A 23,308-nucleotide genomic window follows, 5' to 3' on the forward strand; every position below is an offset into this window, starting at 1 on the left:
GTCGCGTACCGCATGGCCGACCCCACACAGGGATCGGGTCGGGTTTCATGAAACCCGACTTTGCCAAAAGTCGGCGACTTTTGAAAATGAACGATCCATTTCGCTCAACCCTACTCTTCAGAAAATGTTTCATTGCTGGGATGCCGATGATCAGCTGTAATCCATGGGGAAAGCTGACAATAAATGTTCAATTTCACTGCAGTGCCACCACAAGGAAAGTTAGGCCATTCAAACGAATGACCAGGACACGACCTCCAGAGACATTCTTTGTAACCACTCTTTACTCTGACCAAACGATGATCCCTCTGAATTAACTCTAGAATTCTTTAAAAGGGTGTATAACATGGGTTTTACAAGAATACAAAGTCCCTTTAAATAATCCTATAAAGCCAGCCCTACACGCTCAAGATACCATAACTGTGTACATTCATTTAGCTTATCAAATGGAAAACTTCACTTCAACAAATATCACTTGGATCTGCCATATTGATGATGTTATGTTTGATTCTTCTTTCTCCTTAGAGCGGTAACAGTATATGCCAGCAATAAGCTAATCTGTATGGCTAGCCTCAATGTCATTTAAAAACCCACAATACACTCCTCTCTGGTTAAGGGAAAACACCGTTGAATAAAGAAAAAATGCGTCATATATCTCAATCTTAATGGTAAAAATTTTCAAATTATGCAAAGTAGCTCAGGATTTTTTTTTTCTGATGAATATTGTAAATTGTTGTTCTGATTTTGTTTTACACTTGTATATTTTAACATACTTATTTACTACATTGGCAATAAACTGTACTAATATATTGAAAAAGTAATATCTTAGAGTAGCACCATTTTCTTTAATGAGTCTGTACAGCTCAGTGAATATCCAAAAGCTAGCAAATTTGCTTCAAAAAACAATTCACGAAATTGGACTAATCAATCAAATGGCTCCACAAATATTGTGACATATTCAAATTAGGAACTTTGAAGCTAAGAAACTAATGATTCAAGCTTTAAATGTCTCATTTTTATGGTCAGTTCGAAAAATTATTAGAAGGTTTAGAGAGCAACATTTTACAAAAATTTCATAGTCTCCATTTCAAGGTGATTTTATTATGCAATTATCTCTGAAATTTGAAGATTTCCAACTGAACTGAACTGTTTTATTAATTTTGGAGAGTATTATTAGGAGAAAAATAGGTCATTATAGTCCTTTACAATAACTAAATAACAAAATTCTCACTCCATACAGACCAGGTTCCTTAAATGTCTATACTACTTAGCGCTCCTTAATCCCAAATGTGTGTGTTAGAGAATACATAGTGGATGCTTTCCTGAAACGGAAAGTACTTGCAAGCAGCATAATACAAAGAATAGCTGGTTTACCCAGAAACCTTTGCAGTAGGCGGAGCTATGCAAATCATCTCTTTCCACCCCAGTCTAATCCACAGCGCTTGGAACCGCCAAGCGTGCAATGCTGCGGATTAGTTTCTAAATTTACACAGCCAACCAATTCCTACCTGTGGACACGTGTTTCGGGCTTTAGGCCCTCATCAGCACAGGGCTGGAATTGGTTGGCTGTATGGAGTGGGGCTCGGTGAGCAAGCGATACACACATGCTAGCCACCTTAGGGAGAGACCCAAGTTGGGCTAAATGTAGCGGGACGAAAGAGACCGAAAAGCCCTCTACTTAAAGGAAATACATAGTGGTGCTTTCCTGAAACGGAAAGTACTTGCAAGCAGCATAATACAAAGAATAGCTGGTTTACCCAGAAACCTTTGCAGTAGGCGGAGCTATGCAAATCATCTCTTTCCACCCCAGTCTAATCCACAGCGCTTGGAACCGCCAAGCGTGCAATGCTGCGGATTAGTTTCTAAATTTACACAGCCAACCAATTCCTACCTGTGGACACGTGTTTCGGGCTTTAGGCCCTCATCAGCACAGGGCTGGAATTGGTTGGCTGTATGGAGTGGGGCTCGGTGAGCAAGCGATACACACATGCTAGCCACCTTAGGGAGAGACCCAAGTTGGGCTAAATGTAGCGGGACGAAAGAGACCGAAAAGCCCTCTACTTAAAGGAAATACATAGTGGATGCTTTCCTGAAACGGAAAGTACTTGCAAGCAGCATAATACAAAGAATAGCTGGTTTACCCAGAAACCTTTGCAGTAGGCGGAGCTATGCAAATCATCTCTTTCCACCCCAGTCTAATCCACAGCGCTTGGAACCGCCAAGCGTGCAATGCTGCGGATTAGTTTCTAAATTTACACAGCCAACCAATTCCTACCTGTGGACACGTGTTTCGGGCTTTAGGCCCTCATCAGCACAGGGCTGGAATTGGTTGGCTGTATGGAGTGGGGCTCGGTGAGCAAGCGATACACACATGCTAGCCACCTTAGGGAGAGACCCAAGTTGGGCTAAATGTGGCGGGACGAAAGAGACCGAAAAGCCCTCTACTTAAAGGAAATACATAGTGGATGCTTTCCTGAAACGGAAAGTACTTGCAAGCAGCATAATACAAAGAATAGCTGGTTTACCCAGAAACCTTTGCAGTAGGCGGAGCTATGCAAATCATCTCTTTCCACCCCAGTCTAATCCACAGCGCTTGGAACCGCCAAGCGTGCAATGCTGCGGATTAGTTTCTAAATTTACACAGCCAACCAATTCCTACCTGTGGACACGTGTTTCGGGCTTTAGGCCCTCATCAGCACAGGGCTGGAATTGGTTGGCTGTATGGAGTGGGGCTCGGTGAGCAAGCGATACACACATGCTAGCCACCTTAGGGAGAGACCCAAGTTGGGCTAAATGTAGCGGGACGAAAGAGACCGAAAAGCCCTCTACTTAAAGGAAATACATAGTGGATGCTTTCCTGAAACGGAAAGTACTTGCAAGCAGCATAATACAAAGAATAGCTGGTTTACCCAGAAACCTTTGCAGTAGGCGGAGCTATGCAAATCATCTCTTTCCACCCCAGTCTAATCCACAGCGCTTGGAACCGCCAAGCGTGCAATGCTGCGGATTAGTTTCTAAATTTACACAGCCAACCAATTCCTACCTGTGGACACGTGTTTCGGGCTTTAGGCCCTCATCAGCACAGGGCTGGAATTGGTTGGCTGTATGGAGTGGGGCTCGGTGAGCAAGCGATACACACATGCTAGCCACCTTAGGGAGAGACCCAAGTTGGGCTAAATGTAGCGGGACGAAAGAGACCGAAAAGCCCTCTACTTAAAGGAAATACATAGTGGATGCTTTCCTGAAACGGAAAGTACTTGCAAGCAGCATAATACAAAGAATAGCTGGTTTACCCAGAAACCTTTGCAGTAGGCGGAGCTATGCAAATCATCTCTTTCCACCCCAGTCTAATCCACAGCGCTTGGAACCGCCAAGCGTGCAATGCTGCGGATTAGTTTCTAAATTTACACAGCCAACCAATTCCTACCTGTGGACACGTGTTTCGGGCTTTAGGCCCTCATCAGCACAGGGCTGGAATTGGTTGGCTGTATGGAGTGGGGCTCGGTGAGCAAGCGATACACACATGCTAGCCACCTTAGGGAGAGACCCAAGTTGGGCTAAATGTAGCGGGACGAAAGAGACCGAAAAGCCCTCTACTTAAAGGAAATACATAGTGGATGCTTTCCTGAAACGGAAAGTACTTGCAAGCAGCATAATACAAAGAATAGCTGGTTTACCCAGAAACCTTTGCAGTAGGCGGAGCTATGCAAATCATCTCTTTCCACCCCAGTCTAATCCACAGCGCTTGGAACCGCCAAGCGTGCAATGCTGCGGATTAGTTTCTAAATTTACACAGCCAACCAATTCCTACCTGTGGACACGTGTCCAACATTTAGCCCAACTTGGGTCTCTCCCTAAGGTGGCTAGCATGTGTGTATCGCTTGCTCACCGAGCCCCACTCCATACAGCCAACCAATTCCAGCCCTGTGCTGATGAGGGCCTAAAGCCCGAAACACGTGTCCACAGGTAGGAATTGGTTGGCTGTGTAAATTTAGAAACTAATCCGCAGCATTGCACGCTTGGCGGTTCCAAGCGCTGTGGATTAGACTGGGGTGGAAAGAGATGATTTGCATAGCTCCGCCTACTGCAAAGGTTTCTGGGTAAACCAGCTATTCTTTGTATTATGCTGCTTGCAAGTACTTTCCGTTTCAGGAAAGCATCCACTATGTATTTCCTTTAAGTAGAGGGCTTTTCGGTCTCTTTCGTCCCGCTACATTTAGCCCAACTTGGGTCTCTCCCTAAGGTGGCTAGCATGTGTGTTAGAGAAAGCACTTAAGTCCAGGTAGCAGAAAGAAAGCTTGATCTTTGCACTGAAAGAACTACATATTGCTTCTTGTCATCTGTTTATTGTATTCTCTAATTATGTAAAGCATTCAGGGTCCTTATGAAGGCAAAAAAGGGGTAAAAAAAGTTGACAACTCAAGCTGGCAATTGAGTTTGGCATGTTTTTGCAGCATTACCGCAAGAGAAATGAGGTGGAAACACACATTATACTGATGTCATTAAAGCTTTTCTGTGTAACCTTACACCCTTTCATGTTGCTGATTACCAATAAGAAAGAGGTAGTATAGGCCAGTCTACGGAGAACTTATTAACAATGACTCCAATGTTTTTGTTTGTTTTTTGTTCATTTGTACCAAACAGAACAATTTTTAATGGCCAATTTTTCAATGGAATGGCATATGGAGAGAAACAAAATCTCAAGAGTACAATGTAAAAAACTAAGGTTATTCAAGGTGATCTAACATTGAATGCAATGGAGTACATATCGTACTAGGGAAGTCTGAGTTGATAGAGGTGGCCTTCAGCTTAGGATTGTCATCTACTAGGCAGATCGGAAATGGCTACAAAAAACTTTTCTCACCCTAGAGGGCCAAGCATATTCATGCAATAAACAGACAGTCCATTCATTTGTTTTACTCAAGTGTCCTGCAAGGAAATTAAACCCTTGCTGCCAGGTCCCTCCACTGCCATACAAAGGGAATGAACACTATATTTTTTTATTTTAAAGTAGATAAGGAAAGGTAAGGTTAGGAAAAATGTAATGGAATATTATAACTATGTGATTTAGTATTTGCACTATTTACACTGTCTTTTATTAAAAAAGAAAACCATAAAGTTATCACAAGAGAATTGGCATGCTCCTTCTCTTCTTGAACTCGTATGTATAGTACATATCATGAGCACGTACAAGTTTTATCATAAAGAAGATTTTAAAAACCTTTTTTTCAATAAGGCAAGGGCTATATCAATTAGAAAATGATTCATTTATTTTTTAATACTTGCTTTTTCACAATCCCTAATATTGCTTTAGAAAATCAATTGTGATGTTTCCAATGTATACAAAACATATTAAATGGATTGATCATTTTCAAATTGATACACCAGTGTATTAATGAAAAAGTATCCAAAATTTGTACCTTCTTTCAGATAAATCCTGTAGACCCTCATTCTCTGTATTGCACAAAAGAGACCAAGAATGGTTGAAGCATGTCTACCCTCTATGGCTATTTTTCATTTTTAAAGCAAGTTGTGATGGCCATCGATGAAGTTACAATCACATAGTTGTGATACTGTTCCATTAGATCTTTGCTGTTTTAGGAACTAGTTGCATTTCCAATGAAACGATTATGGCGCACCTTTTCATCCAATTAAGAGAGTCCCCAAAACGATTAATCTGACCTTCCAGCAAAGACAAAGATGAAAATAGTTATATCCAATGCGAAAAAGAATTCCCATAGTGAAGTCTGGCTATCCAAGATCAACACTGCGGCCCCTATTCATCCAAGTGTTTGTTATAAAATTGGGGTAAAATAGTTTGAAAATTCTCAAAATGTTTGCACAATGTGGATTTGTGCAAAAATCTTGTGACTTTCGTCAGTTTCACTCCAGTTTCGGGCAGAGTTTGAAAGTAGCTGATAAGGAGATGTGACATGGCATCACCCGCCAATCAAATTAATCAATAGTGGTGCCATTTATTTCTCCAGATATGTTACTAGAGTCCTTAACTAGAGTAGCATTTCTAGAAAGGTGCAAGAAGGCAAATGCACCAAATTCATTAAATATCATGCACCTCTTAATTTGACACATCCTACTCTAAAATTCCAGTTCATTAAGACTGATGTGTACAACACAATCTCATTGAATCGAGCCCTGAATATTACTTGATAGCCAGAAAATTACAATCTCCACATTTGCTTTATTGATTAGCTTAATTAACTACAATATGTCAAATATTTTACAAAGAGGATAACTCATTGCTTCCTCTGTATTATGGCAAAGTATGAAAGACAATTCCTTAATAATACTTATTGTGAATCCTTTTCTATTCAGAAAGTTTTTCACAAAAGTAGTAAGTCATACTTAATCTGTCCCCTGTGTATGTACAAATGATCAATGTCCTGTGTGTGCAATGATAAACAGAGAAAGTCTATCCCATATTTGTGGTTTCTTTCAGGTGTCTGAGCAGGGTTTGTGGGAAAGCAGTATAGGCAGCAGTGGTTAAGTGCTTCCATTTTGCCACTAAGCATTTCTGAGCATTCATTCGCTGTGGAGTAAGATGTAATGCTTATATCCATGCAGATGCACTGTATTAATGCAGCTTTGAGTTTTATCATTGCTTAATATTTCAGATGTCCTCACAAAATTTTCACCTAAAATTAGTATTCCTATCTGCTATCATCCTGATCCACACATTATGACTTCCTTTTTACTGATTGCATGTCGTGGTTTAGCATTAATATTTTTACTTTTAACACTCTTTTCTAAAGATCAAGTCTTTTTGTCTGAGTTCCTGGCTGAAAATGCAATTCAGTTCCGCAATCTTTCATATTATTATAGTAAGTACTAGTTCTGTGCTGTACATATATTAGTCAAAAGTTTTGACATACAAGACTGAAGATGTTTCCCGAAACATTGGTCTATAGGTTCAATCCTAGACAAATCTTAAAAAATGAAGTTGATGCCTGTATAAAAATTACTTTTCAATAAATAGTTTATTTCTAAAGAGAACTGTATCTTGATTCTTGATGTACAAAGAGGAAAAAGTGGGCCAAGGGCGTAGTATTGAATCTGTTCATGGTCACTAGCCAGACCTTTAACTACTTCTTCAGTGCCCATAGACTTTAAAAGTCTGGACAGTCCACAATTATCCCTGCACTGACTTGCTAAAATGTCAATACAGTGTAAGCAGCTAAAGTGCCCACCAGAGTCATGGGGTACCCGGAATCAGACCAGACAGTTCTATGGGGGAGGTTTCCGTGGCCCTGACCGTGTCATAAAATGGAGGATAATTATGTGGTGTTTGGTCGTGGCACCACCCGTGGTGTTCGGCAATGGGTGGCCAACGCAGCAAAGATGGTTCAGCTCCCCGTGGGTAGAGTGGGGCCCCAGGGCAAAGGTATTTGATTGTTCAGATGTAGTGAACGTTGGGGTGCAGAGAATAAGTGAAAGACACAGAGAGGTGCAGTTTTCTTTACCTTTTTCTTGAAAGTAGATGCAATCTGGGGTACCAATTACAGATGAAGAATTGAGTCCGGCTGGGATGGAGGCTTTCAGGGGATCCACCTTGCCAGGTGGGGTTGGGGACTTTCCTTCTGAGCTCTCTTTTAGGGTCCCTGCTGCTTGTAGCTAAGCTGTGGCCCTCTCCTGTGTGATGATTTCTAACCTTTATGGCAGACAGCATGAGCCTGTTTCATAGGCACTGTCCTTTTTACTGTCAGCCCCGGGCTCTTAGCCTTCTTCCGTGCCTTTAGGTGTTTGGTGTGGCCAGGGAACTTGCAGTCCCCTGCCCTCCAGATTTGGCTGTCAGGGCATACAGCACCCGCCCAGCCAAGGACTCTGGCATCACTTTTTATCAGCGCTCCATTCTGGGATCAGCTATATGCAGTTTTTATTCCCTGGAGCTCTTGTCTCTGCTCCTGTCCCTTCCCTCTCCACAGACCAACTGCTAACTCTCCTATCTCACTGTCCTGTCATGAGCTTCAGCTGGCTCCCATTTCCATGACAACTCCCTTGTTTTCTCTCTCAGCTCACTTCTTTCTGACTCCCTAATCCCACCTGCTGGCCAGAATTTATAAGGAAGCTCCCCTTTCTGGCCTGGAGCAGAAATTGACATATACACTGTGTTTCCTGGCATGGGGACCTTCTTTTTTGCCTCCAGGCATGACATCACCCCTTAGAGGGAAGCAATGTCACAGTGACAACCGGACTTTGGGGTGCCACATTCACCCCAAATTAAATTCAGTACTCCCAGACTGAGGTAACATAACAAGAACTGTTAACAACAACAATAAATGAAAATCTGCAAAGTCTTAAAAATGTAAAAATAATCAAAACTTAAAAAAAAAACAATAACAGACAAGCCTACAGCCTGCAGTGATCCTCAACCTACTGAACAGCCGTACAGCCAGCTCTTCCCTCTCCTAGTGTATCCTCACCCACCCCCTGCAGACTGTGAGCCCTCGCGGGCAGGGTCCTCCCTCCTTATGTACTCGTGTGCCTTGTTATCTGCTCATGTTTAATGTATTTGTCTATATTTGCCCCGTATTCACATGTAAAGCGCCATGGAATAAATGGCGCTATAAAAATGTATAATAATAATAATAATAATAATAACAGTTACTGCAGCAACCAGTCCTTACGCTGACATCCAGAAATTGTCTTTGTCCTTGTACCTGGGGTTTGGTGGGTGGGAATCGCCTTAGCCCACATTGTGTGTCATCCCTGGCCGTGGCTACAGGGCACTCTGTAGATGGGCCTGGTTTTTCAGCCACGCTTGTGGCTTATTTTCAAGGCCAAGTTGTGGTAACTATTTACAAGTGAAGTCCTGACCACACATAGTCCTGTGGACCAATTGTCCTTCAACTGGTTATTATGAATACCGAAAAAGTTCATACAGTAAGTCTCTGTAGGCTCTCATGCTTAACGGTTACAACTATACATTCTTATTAACTTATTTATATTATGTATTCTCTATAACGGACAGGCATCTGACCTCTGGTACTACGAGTGGATCTACGCAGTACAGGTATCCCCGTTTACCTGACTTGTTCTCTAGTGTCTACCGCTGGTGCAGTGAGTGCACTGGTCACTACAATATAAGTGGACCTGAGTAGTATTGGTATTCTGGACTGCCTTCTCCTGACTCTTAAACTCACCATGAGACTGACAGATTTGCCGCTAGCAGGGGGGCAGATTTCCGGTTTCCACTGCAGATGTGGCATCTGTTACCCAAGCCGTTTCATTAAGAGTGCAGTAGGCTGGTGAAAGGTTAGGACTGGTACTACAATTACCTGATACATTTGTGTCCATGGAAGACATGTAGTGGAGTGCCTCAGAAAACATTTTTAAGGTGTTGGACTCTTAGACTGATAAAGCTATGCACAAAGTGCAAGGGCTTAAAAACATTTAGCCCTGGGTGGTACACATATATAAATATGTAAGAGAATTGTGAAGATAGGCCTCAGAGCATTCTGTAAAAATTATGAAGGAGGGCATCATACACACCCTGGTAACATTAAGAGAGATTGTTGCATGATGACCCACTAAATATTATGAGTGAGGGCAGACAGGTGACCCTAAATATTATGAGCCAGGGCTACCTGTTTACAATCTAAAAATTAAGATCGAGCGCTGCCTGCTGATACTCTAAATATTATGAGCGAGGATCTCCTGTTCACCCTACAAAAAGTACGAGCAAGGGCCGCATCATGACCCTCTAAAAATTGGGAATGAGGGCTGCATGTCTTGCACATTTTAAATTGGATATACAATGTATGCATGCAAACTTTCCAGTATTAATAAGGAAAGAAAATAAGTAGGCCTGAAAAGCACTTTTATTTTTAGGTTGCACCAAAAGAAGTACTGTAATCCCTGACAAGATGCATCTAATCCAAAACTAACCCTCTTTCCACCAGCTATCCTCACACTGAATACAGATAGCAACGGTTTTACTAGAGAAAGAACAGTATGTAGCCCTGTAAAGACTTTTGTCTTAATGGTGCAGCAGCTGTATACAAGTACTGCAATAGCAATTAAACATTGGCTATATTCCAGCTCTAATCTAATCCCTCCCTGAACTCCTTCTACAGGAGAGTGTGCCACGCATCACCTCACAGGGTCTGATATAAGATTTGATTATTCAATGCGACTGGCTAATCAAAGTAATTCTAGTAGACAAAATGACTACAGCATTACCGTTTATGGCTAGCGGTCCCCGCATCTTTATTGGCTGTCTAACAGCCGCAAAACAAATGGGGCAGGGACTCGAGCATGGCACAATATTCGATCGAGTAGCGAGCTTAATTGAGTACCCCAATGCTCCATCGAGTATCGAGCAGTGGCAAGCACGCTCGCTCATCACTAATAATCAATGATCACAAAAGTTCAAGCCTTGTAAGGGAAGAGAAAAATAAGGTAAAAACATGTTTTTAAAAATAAAGACATATCATATAATATTATTATATTTATATTATTCTAATCCCTCACTTTTCCGCCATTAAAAATAAAAATGACAAAAAAAGCAAACAAGAGTATGATGTAATGCTGTGCCCATAAAAGTCCACCAATATATAAAATTAATTAACCCAATCGGTAACTGCCATAAACAGAAAAAAATCAAAACGTTTTTGTCACCACAAAAGATGCAATAAAAACAATAACAATGTTACATCAACCCCAAAATTGTATCAAGAAAAAATAGCATGTCATGCAACAAATAAGCCCTTGCACACCTTCATCAGCCAAGCTAAATGAAAATGTTATGGGTCTCGAAAAATGGCAGAAAAAGCTATTTTTTGTTCTTTAATTTTTTTTTACTAGTTTCAAAATTTTGTCTCACCACTTAAATAGAAAAATATATGTACATGTATGGCATCAAAATAATCATAATGACATGGAGAATCAAGTCGTCATGTTACTTTTACCGCACAAAGAATGAATGAATGCATAAAAACAAACTTAAAAAAAAGCCAGAATTGCATTTCTTTGTGCAATTTTATTGCACTTTTTTCATTATTTTCTATGATAAAATGAATGCTGTTATTTGAAACTACAACACGACCCATAAAAAAAAAATCAAGCCTTCATGTGTCTATTTGGTCGTAAAAGTAAAAAAGGAAGAAGTAGAGGAAAAAACAAAAATGCCAAATTGTAAAATCATCTGTCAGGAATAGGTAAGTACTAAACTTTCTTGAAGATGCATGTCCAGGTAATATATTTCAACTGTGTATTATTCATTCCTTTTTCTATATACTGTCAAAAAATATGTGCTCTGAACTATTCATTAAAATTCATTGACAATTTTCTTAGAATGTTTTATACATGAGACAGGCCAGGGATATCTATTATCCATCACATATATAAATATAAAAAGTACACCACCACATAGGTTACGCACAGTTTGTCTTAATCTCAGTGTACCAATCTGTATGGTACCATTTTCAGTTACAGAGCAATATACTGTCCATATAATGCAACATGGGGTGATATATGCCTTCGTAATAGATAATCCTTTACAGATATTCATTTCTTTATCACAATAAATCCATATTACAGATTTACTGCCTAATATTGAAGTTGTTGTTTCCAGGATTTTAACATTGATGACTTATCATTGCGATAGGTCACCAATGTCACCAATGTCTGATGGACGAGGGTGTGGTGTTCCTGATGTCAGAGGCAACTTCTCAGTTACGGAGTTGCAATTCCATTGAAGGAGCTGTGCTATGCAACTTAGCTGTTCCGTCCGTCTTCAAAGAGTTGATCGGCAGGAATGCCGGGTATCACACCCCCGCTAATCAGATAATGATGACCTACCCTAAGGATAGGCCATCAGTCTAGTTTAAAATCCCGCACAGCCCCTTTAAGATACGCATCAAGCTGAACTCATACATTGCAAATTTGACCACAGCACAAATGCTGGGTCTTAAGTTCTGTTTGAACTTGCAGCGTTTTGTGTTTTACTTAACCCCTTAGTGACAGAGCCAATTTGGTACTTAATGACCAGGCCAATTTTTGCAATTCTGACCACTGTCAATTTATGAGGTTATAACTCTGGAACGCTTCAACGGATCCCGCTGATTCTGAGATTGTTTTTTCGTGACATATTGTACTTCATGTTAGTGGTAACATTTCTTCGATATTACTTGCGATTATTTATGAAAAAAACGGAAATATGGCGAAAATTTTTAAAATTTTGCAATTTTCAATCTTTGTATTTTTATGCCCTTAAATCAGAGAGATATGTCACGAAAAATAGTTAATAAATAACATTTCCCACATGTCTACTTTACATCAGCACAATTTTGGAAACAAAATTTTTTTTTGTTAGGGAGTTATAAGGGTTAAAAGTTGACCAGCAATTTCTCATTTTTACAACACCATTTTTTTTTAAGGACCACATCACATTTGAAGTCATTTTGAGGGGTCTATATGATAGAAAATACCCAAGTGTGACACCATTCTAAAAACTACACCCCTCAAGGTTCTCAAAACCACATTCAAGAAGTTTATTAACCCTTTACGTGCTTCACAGGAACTGAAACAATGTGGAAGGAAAAAATGAACATTTAACTTTTTTTTGTAAACATCTTAATTAAGAACCATTTTTTTTATTTTCACAAGTGTAAAAACAGAAATGTAACCATAAATTTTGTTATGCAATTTCTCCTGAATACGCCAATACCCCATATGTGGGTGTAAACCACTGTTAGGGCGCACCGCAGAACTTAGAAGTGAAGGAGCGCCGTTTGACTTTTTCAATGCAGAATTGGCTGGAATTGAGATCGGACGCCATGTCACGTTTAGAGAGCCCCTGATGTGCCTAAACAGTGGAAACTCCCCACAAGTGACACCATTTTGGAAACTAGACCCCTTAAGGAACTTATCTAGATGTGTGGTGAGCACTTTGAACCCCCAAGTGCTTCACAGAAGTTTATAACGTAGAGCCGTGAAAATAAAAAATCGCTTTTGTTTACACAAAAATGATCTTTTCGCCCACAAATTCTTATTTTCACAAGGGTAACAGGAGAAATTAGACCACAAAAGTTGTTGTGCAATTTCTTCTGAGTACGCTGATACCCAATATGTGGGAGTAAACAACTGTTAGGGCGCACCGCAGAGCTTGGAAGAGAAGGAGTGCCGTTTTACTTTTTCAATGTTGAATTGGCTGGAATTGAGATTGGACGCCATGTCGCGTTTGGAGAGCCCCTGATGTGCCTAAACAGTGGAAACCCCCCACAAGTGACACCATTTTGGAAACTAGACCCCGTAAGGAACTTATCTAGATGTGTGGCGAGCACTTTGAACCCCCATGTGCTTCACAGAAGTTTATAACGTAGAGCCGTGAAAAAAAAAATTGCATTTTTTCTACAAAAATGATCTTTTTGCCCACAAATTTTTATTTTCACAACTGTAACAGGAGAAATTAGACCACTAAAGTTGTTGTGCAATTTCTCCTGAGTACATCGATACCCAATATGTGGGGGTAAACCACTGTTTGGGCGCACCGCAGAGCTTGGAAGAGAAAGAGTGCCGTTTTACTTTTTCAATGTAGAATTGGCTGGAATTGAGATCGGACGCCATGTCGCGTTTGGAGAGCCCCTGATGTGCCTAAACAGTAGAAATCCCCCACAAGTGACCCCATTTTGGAAACTAGACCCCCCATGGAACTTATCTAGATGTGTGGTGAGAACCTTGAATGCCCAAGTGCTTCACAGAAGTTTATAATGCAGAGCCGTGAAAATAAAAAAATTTTTTTTTCCACAAAAAAGATTTTTTAGCCCCCAAGTTTTTATTTTCACAAGGGTAACAAGAGAAATTGGACCCCAAAAGTTGTTGTCCAATTTGTCCTGAGTATGCTGGTACCACATATGTGGGGGTAAACTACTGTTTGGGTGCATGGCAGAGCTCGGAAGGAAGGAGCGCCTTTTTGGAATGCAAACTTGGATAGAATGGTCTGTGGGCATTATGTTGCGATTGCAGAGCCCCTGATGTACCTAAACTGTAGTAACCCCCCACAAGTGACCCCATTTTGGAAACTAGACCCCCCAAGGAACTTATCTAGATGTGTGGTGAGAACTTTGAATGCCCAAGTGCTTCACAGAAGTTTAGAATGCAGAGTCGTGAAAATAAAAAATATTTTTTTTTTCACAAAAAAGATATTGTAGCCCCCAAGTTTATATTTTCACAAGGGTAACAGGAGAAATTGGACTGCAATATTTGTTGTCCAATTTATCCCGAGTACGCTGATGCACCATATGTGGGGGTAAACCACTGTTTGGGCGCACGGCAGAGCTCGGAAGGGAAGGAGCGCCTTTTTGGAATGCAGACTTTGATAGAATGGTCTGTGGGCATTATGTTGCGATTGCAGAGCCCCTGATGTACCTAAACTGTAGTAACCCCCTACAAGTGACCCCATTTTGGAAACTAGACCCCCCAAGGAACTTATCTAGATGTGTGGTGAGAACTTTGAATGCCCAAGTGCTTCACAGAAGTTTAGAATGCAGAGTCGTGAAAATAAAAAATATTTTTTTTTCACAAAAAAGATTTTGTAGCCCCCAAATTTTTATTTTCACAAGGGTAACAAGAGAAATTGGACCCCAGAAGTTGTTGTCCAATTTATCCCGAGTATGCTGATGCCCCATATGTGGGGGTAACCCACTGTTTGGGCGCACGGCAGAGCTCAGAAGGGAGGGAGCACCATTTTACTTTTTGAGCGCAAAATTGGCTGTCGTGTTTGGAGACCCCCTGATGTACCTAAACAGTGGAAACCCCCAATTCTAGCTCCAACCCTAACCCCAACACACCCCTAACCCTAATCCCAACCTGATCCATAATCCTAATCACTAACCCTAACCATAATCACAACCCTTACCCCAAAACAACCCTAATGTCAACCCTAACCATAACCCTAATCAAAACCCTAAATCCAACACACCCCTAATCCTAATCTCAACCCTAACCTCAAACCTAACCCTAATCCCAATACACCCCTAATCACAACCCTAACCTTAACCCTAATCCCAAACCTAACCCTAATCCCAAGCGTAACCCTAATGCCAACCCTAACCCTAATACCAACCCTAATCCAAACCCTAACCCTAATCCCAGCTCTAACCCTAACTTTAGCCCCAACCCTAGCCCTAACTTTAGCCCCAACCCTAACCCTAGCCCTAAGGCTACTTTCACACTTGCGTCGTTTGGCATTCCGTCGCAATCCGTCGTTTTGGACAAGAAACGGATCCTGCAAATGTGCCCGCAGGATGCGTTTTTTGCCCATAGACTTGTATTGCCGACGGATCGTGACGGATGGCCACACGTCGCATCCGTCGTGCACTGGATCAGTTGTGTTTTGGCGGAGCGTCGGCACAAAAAAACGTTCAATGAAACGTTTTTTTGTACGTCGCATCCGCCATTTCTGACCGCGCATGCGTGGCCGTAACTCCGCCCCCTCCTCCCCAGGACATAGATTGGGCAGCGGATGCGTTGAAAAACTACAGCTGCTGCCCACGTTGTGCACAATTTTCACAACGTGCGTCGGTATGTTGGGCCGACGCATTGCGACGGCCCCGTACCGACGTAAGTGTGAAAGAAGCCTAACCCTAAATTTAGCCCCAACCCTAACCCTAAATTTAGCCCCAACCCTAACCCTAAATTTAGCCCCAACCCTAGCCCTAACCCTACCCCTAACCCTACCCCTACCCCTAACCCTAACCCTACCCCTAACCCTAACCCTACCACTAACCCTAACCCTACCCCTAACCCTACCCCTAACCCTACCCCTAACCCTACCCCTAACCCTAAGCCTAACCCTACCCCTAACCCTACCCCTAACCCTAACCCTACCCCTAACCCTAACCCTATCCCTACCCCTAACCCTACCCCTAACCCTACCCCTAACCCTAATTTTAGCCCCAACTGCTGTTCTCCTGCCGGCCGCCAGATGGAGACAGATGGCGGGCGCACTGGGCATGCGTCCGCCATGTTCTTCTGCCGGCGGCCAGGAGGAGCAGCAAGAGGATCCAGGGACCTAGGTGAGTATGCTAGGGTCCCCGAATCCCCCTATTTCTCTGTCCTCTGATGTGCGATCACATCAGAGGACAGAGAATTACACTTTACTTTTTTTTTTTTTTTTTTGCGGTCGCCGGTAAACAGTTAATTACTGGCGATCGCAAAACAGGGGTCGGTAATACCGACCCCGATCATGCTCTTTGGGGTCTCGGCTACCCCCGGCAGCCGAGACCCCAAAGATTCTCCCGGTGCCGGCCGGCGGGCGCACTGCGCATGCGCCCGCCATTTTGAAGATGGCGGCGCCCACCGGGAGACACGAGGAGCATCGGGGGAGCTAGGTGAGTATTGGGGGGCCACCTGGGACCCCTTTTCTCTGTCCTCCTATGTGCGATCACATCGGAGGACAGAGAAATTAAAAAGGGATCGCGTTTTTGGTTTTTTTTGCGATCGCCGGTAAACGGTTAATTACCGGCGATCGCAAATGCGGGGTGGGTTAAAAACCCCCCGAATCATGTTCTCTGGGGTCTCGGCTACCCTCGGCAGCTGAGACCCCGGAGAAAATCGGCCTCTGGGGGGCGCTATGGACTTTTTCCACAGCGCCGTTAATTAACGGCGCTGTGGTTTAAGTACCCTTAGCGGCCGCCGTTAAAAGGCGTATCGGCGGTCGCTATTTTAAACAATGTGGATCCCAAACACTTTAATGTCTAAAATAAGAAATGCCATGGTTCAGTATCAGCTCCTCATTGCTGATATTGATGTTTTGGGTGTAGTACTTTGGCAGAGCACATCACCGCTGCAGCCAGTCACTGAGCTATATGAAATAAGAGAGCAGCAAATAACTGTTAAAATGTAGAAAACCTATTCCAAAATTAAATACAGAGATAATAATAATCTTTATTTATATAGCGCCAACATATTCCGCAGCGCTTTACAGTTTAACAGTTTCAAACACAAAAGTCATAAGTAACAACGTTAACAATACAATAATTAAAGCAAAATAAGACGACCCTGCTCGTGAGAGCTTACAATCTACAATGAGGTGGGGGAGATGCAAAGTACAGGTGTGTATTTACAATGATGTATTTACAATCATGGTCCAGCCATCTTCAGGGGTTGGGGAATAGATGGGGATAGTGAATGGGCTACAGGGCTCCAGGTGAATAGATGGAAGATGGTGAGTGGTGCAGTAAAGAATGGAGGACGCAGTTGTGCAGTCTTTTTACCTGGTTTACTGATGGTAGCAGGCAGCCACAGTCCAGGGCAACAGATCACAGGTACAGGCAGGGCAGGCAGAGATACATACAGTAGCAATAAAATGAATAGGTAAAAATAAAAAATGTTATGTTTAACAACTTTTGCTCAATTACATGATTGTGCCAAAAAAAGGACTCAACGTGAATCACACACTTCAATTTCTCCTTTAGTGATTTTGTTTCATATTGCTGTTTGTTTTGTTACCTATGCACATTTTTTTTAATTTGGTGAGTCACTCTTTGCCGCTAATCATTTATGACACTTGTGAAGAGAGTATGTGACGCCCCAGGGTCCTGGTTGTCACAGTGGCATTACTTTCCTCATGGGGAGAGTGATGTCATGCTTGGAAGTGAAGGAGGATTCCTTTCGACAGGTAATTAGCTCATACAACACCGTTCTGACTCCAGGCCAGAAGGGGGGGCTCTGCACCCGAATTTAGGGGAGCTGCTCTCTCTGGTTGGGAGGAGGAGTTAGTTGCTAGTCAGTTGTTGGGCAGTTAGGAAGATTTAGACAGTTTGTGCTGGACAGCAGTCTGGAACAGTCTGAGGCAGAAGGACGGGTGAGGGTCCGTACAGCCTGAGGTGCTGTACCTCCTAGATAGCGAGATACAGAAGGAAGAACAGCCTTTAGCTAATGTGCCAGAGAGCGAAACACAGGAGAGTGACAACAAGGGAGAATAGCTGTGACAGGGCTACCTCCCTGATAGAGCGCAGATATGGATAACCATAAGACTGAGGTTGTGTCATACTCGAGGAGGCACATCACAAACCGGTAGGACAGCTAGACTACAAGTAACCTTCCACCCTAATGCCCAGGAGACAGTGACACATAGAGCCCGGGTCATGATAGACACCCTGTAAAAATTGTCGAGTCACCTGTCATACGGATTTGTGTCCCACTTCAACAAAGGACAGAGATACCTGAGAGGACCTTGCTAAGAAGCCATAGGCAGTAAGGAACTACACCACAGAGCTAGAAGGAAGGCTTTTAACTCCACCTGGTAAAGCTAAATTCTGAACTCGCTTCCAAGCTGACCGGACCCTGCCTGTACCTGTGATCTGGTGCCCTGGACTGTGGCTGCCTGCTACCATCAGTAAACCAGGTAAAAAGACTGCACAACTGCGTCCTCCATTCTTTACTGCACCACTCACCATCTTCCATCTATTCACCTGGAGCCCTGGGGACATACTTCACCTGTGGGAAGTTGTACCATCAGGCTGTCATAACATCACCTCATAGGACCCCTTTAAGCAGCGCTGGTCATCCCTGACCTAATATATCAGGTGGCGTCATGAATATTTATTATTTTACAAATCCCTTTAAATACCATCCCTTTAACATGGGTGCCCAGGGCCCCGGACCGTGTCGCTGCCACCGTGAAACGTCCCTTTAAGTACCGAACCCAGTATTGAGTACCCCATAGCCCTGGTGGGCGTTTCAAGTAAAGCTTAGGCAGTGAATAGGATTGGCTTAAGCGACATTGCACAGCCACACCAAGACTAAAAGGAGATAATAGCAGGAAAACAAGAACGTCCAATCAATATTGTTAAGGCTAAGTTCACAATTCCGTTTGGCTGGTCTTCGTATGGCTGCGTACATCCTCCCTTAAGCTCCGCCTACTTCCGCATGTGTCCTGCTTCGTCATGCGTACCTATGTTTAACATTGGGTACACAGGGACATACATTGTATGCTTTTGACGATCCCGCCTACAGCACGGAAACGCAAATTTTTGTCGCTGCCCAAATGGCTGTTGTTGCATGATTCATCCCCAACATAGCTTGATTTTTTGGCTTCTACATCCAGTAGTATTACTTATGATTTTCTGATTTCTAAAAATAAATAAACATAATGTACAGCACCAACATCACTGAATACAAATACATCAGCCTCTGTTTAAGCATTTTGTCCTAAAGATGATGACATATTTCTGTGTTCTTAAGATCAAATATGACATAGACAATGGTAAGATCTGTTCTACCTCATGTCCTTCCTTTGAACTATCATCGGACAGCTTTACACTGTCTGGGGTGCAATTACTTTGAGATTTTAGGAGCACATAATATAGCCATGTAGACAGCCCATATGTTTCTATAGGCAATCATGAAAGCATCTTTGTTATTACATATCACATTCTGCTGTTCAGGTTATTATTTTTTTTACAGCACATCATTTTTCACTAATCTAATTTAAGTTTTCGGTAAAAGATTGTGGAAAGATGTAATTAACAAATATTAGACTTTCCATTTCTTTACTGTGTTTCTGTATATACAGTATTAGCAATAAGAGAAAGTTTTCCTGATATATGCAAACTTCTACAGGTCCTTCTCAAAAAATTAGCATATAGTGTTAAATTTCATTATTTACCATAATGTAATGATTACAATTAAACTTTCATATATTATAGATTCATTATCCACCAACTGAAATTTGTCAGGTCTTTTATTGTTTTAATACTGATGATTTTGGCATACAACTCCTGATAACCCAAAAAACCTGTCTCAATAAATTAGCATATCAAGAAAAGGTTCTCTAAACGACCTATTACCCTAATCTTCTGAATCAACTAATTAACTCTAAACACATGCAAAAGATACCTGAGGCTTTTATAAACTCCCTGCCTGGTTCATTACTCAAAACCCCCATCATGGGTAAGACTAGCGACCTGACAGATGTCAAGAAGGCCATCATTGACACCCTCAAGCAAGAGGGTAAGACCCAGAAAGAAATTTCTCAACAAATAGGCTGTTCCCAGAGTGCTGTATCAAGGCACCTCAATGGTAAGTCTGTTGGAAGGAAACAATGTGGCAGAAAACGCTGTACAACGAGAAGAGGAGACCGGACCCTGAGGAAGATTGTGGAGAAGGACCGATTCCAGACCTTGGGGAACCTGAGGAAGCAGTGGACTGAGTCTGGTTTGGAAACATCCAGAGCCACCGTGCACAGGCGTGTGCAGGAAATGGGCTACAAGTGCCGCATTCCCCAGGTAAAGCCACTTTTGAGCTACAGAGAAGCAGCACTGGACTGTTGCTAAGTGGTCCCAAATACTTTTTTCTGATGAAAGCAAATTTTGCATGTCATTCTGAAATCAAGGTGCCAGAGTCTGGAGGAAGACTGGGGAGAAGGAAATGCCAAAATGCCTGAAATCCAGTGTCAAGTACCCACAGTCAGTGATGGTGTGGGGTGCCATGTCAGCTGCTGGTGTTGGTCCACTGTGTTTCATCAAGGGCAGGATCAATGCAGCTAGCTATCAGGAGATTTTGGAGCACTTCATGCTTCCATCGGCTGAAATGCTTTATGGAGATGAAGATTTCATTTTTCAGCACGACCTGGCACCTGCACACAGTGCCAAAACCACTGGTAAATGGTTTACTGACCATGGTATTACTGTGCTCAATTGGCCTGCCAACTCTCCTGACCTGAACCCCATAGAGAATCTGTGGGATATTGTGAAGAGAAAGTTGAGAGACGCAAGACCCAACACTCTGGATGAGCTTAAGGCCGCTATTGAAGCATCCTGGGCCTCCATAACATCTCAGCAGTGTCACAGGCTGATTGCCTCCATGCCACGCCACATTGAAGCAGTCATTTCTGCCAAAGGATTCCCGACCAAGTATTGAGTGCATAACTGAACATTATTATTTGTTGGTTTTTTTGTTTGTTATTAAAAAACACTTTTATTTGATTGGATGGGTGAAATATGCTAATTTATTGAGACAGGTTTTTTGGGTTATCAGGAGTTGTATGCCAAAATCATCAGTATTAAAACAATAAAAGACCTGACAAATTTCAGTTGGTGGATAATGAATCTATAATATATGAAAGTTTAATTGTAATCATTACATTATGGTAAATAATGAAATATAACACTATATGCTAATTTTTTGAGAAGGACCTGTATATGATGTCTGAACCTACAGTGGCTTGTGAAAGTATTCAGACCCCTTGGCTTTTTATCTATGTTGTTACGTTACAACCTATGTTTAAATATTTTTTAAATCCAATTTGTGTGTGATGCATCAGCAGTAGTGTTGAGCGATACCGTCCGATACTTGAAAGTATCGGTATCGGATAGTATCGGCCGATACCCGAAAAATATCGGATATCGCCGATACCGATATCCGATACCAATACAAGTCAATGGGACACCAAGTATCGGAAGGTATCCTGATGGTTCCCAGGGTCTGAAGGAGAGGAAACTCTCCTTCAGGCCCTGGGATCCATAGGGATGTGTAAAATAAAGAATTAAAATAAAAAATATTGATATATTCACCTCTCCGGCGGCCCCTGGACATCACGCTGGCAACCGGCAGGCTTCTTTGTTTAAAATGAGCGCCTTTAGGACCTGCGAATGACGTCGCGGCTTCTGATTGGTCGCGTGCCGCTCATGTGACCGCCACGCGACCAATCAGAAGCCGCGACGTCATTCTCATTCACTAAACTCCTAATTCTAGGAATTAAGGACCTGCGAATGACGTCGCGGCTTCTGATTGGTCGCATGGCGGTCACATGAGCGGCACGCGACCAATCAGAAGCCGCGACGTCATTCGCAGGTCCTAAAGGCGCTCATTTTAAACAAAGAAGCCTGAAAAAAAACAAACATTTTTTCCCACAAAAATTATTTTTTAGCCCCCAGTTTTGTATTTTCCCGAGGGTAACAGGAGAAATTGGACCCCAAAAGTTGTTGTCCAATTTATCCTGAGTGCGCTGATACCCCATATGTGGGGGGAACCACCGTTTGGGTGCATGGGAGGGCTTGGAAGGGAAGTAGTGTCATTTGGAATGCAGACTTAGATGGAATGGTCTGCAGGCGTCACATTGCGTTTGCAGAGCTCCTAATGTACCTAAACAGTAGAAACACCCCACAAGTGACACCATTTTGGAAAGTAGACCCCCTAAGGAACTCATCTAGATGTGATGTGAGAGTTTTGAACCCCCAAGTGTTTCACTACAGTTTATAACACAGAGCCGCGCAAATAAAAAATATTTTTTTTCCACAAAAATTATTTTTTAGCCCCCAGTTTTGTATTTTTCCAAGGGTAAGAGGAGAAATTGGACCCTAAATATTGTTGTCCAATTTGTCCTGAGTACGCTGATACCCGATATGTGGGGGGAACCACCGTTTGAGCGCATGGCAGAGCTCAGAAAGGAAGTAGCATCATTTGAAATGCAGACTTAGATGGATTGGTCTGCAAGCGTCACATTGCGTTTGCAGAGACCCATATGTACCTAAACAGTAGAAACCCCCCCACAAGTGACCCCATATTGGAAACTAGACCCCCCCATATTGGAAACTAGACCTCCCAAGGAACTTATCTAGATGTGTTGTGAGAACTTTGAACCCCCAAGTGTTTCACTACAGTTTATAAGGCAGAGCGGTGAAAATAAAAATAAAAATTTTTCCCCTAAAAATTATTTTTTAGCCCCTAGTTTTGTATTTTTCCGAGGGTAACAGGAGAAATTGGACCCCAAAAGTTGTTGTCCAATTTGTCCTGAGTACGCTGATACCACATATAGTAACATAGTAACATAGTAACATAGTTAGTAAGGCCGAAAAAAGACATTTGTCCATCCAGTTCAGCCTATATTCCATCATAATAAATCCCCAGATCTACGTCCTTCTACAGAACCTAATAATTGTATGATGCAATATTGTTCTGCTCCAGGAAGACATCCAGGCCTCTCTTGAACCCCTCGACTGAGTTCGCCATCACCACCTCCTCAGGCAAGCAATTCCAGATTCTCACTGCCCTAACAGTAAAAATCCTCTTCTATGTTGGTGGAAAAACCTTCTCTCCTCCAGACGCAAAGAATGCCCCCTTGTGCCCGTCACCTTCCTTGGTATAAACAGATCCTCAGCGAGATATTTGTATTGTCCCCTTATATACTTATACATGGTTATTAGATCGCCCCTCAGTCGTCTTTTTTCTATATGTGGGGGGAACCACCGTTTGGGTGCATGGGAGAGCTCGGAAGGGAAGGAGCACCATTTGGAATGCAGACTTAGATGGAATGGTCTGCAGGCATCACATTGCGTTTGCAGCGCCC

This window comes from Ranitomeya imitator, chromosome 6, assembly GCF_032444005.1.
Source record: "Ranitomeya imitator isolate aRanImi1 chromosome 6, aRanImi1.pri, whole genome shotgun sequence".
NCBI classification, from domain to species: Eukaryota; Metazoa; Chordata; class Amphibia; order Anura; family Dendrobatidae; genus Ranitomeya; species Ranitomeya imitator.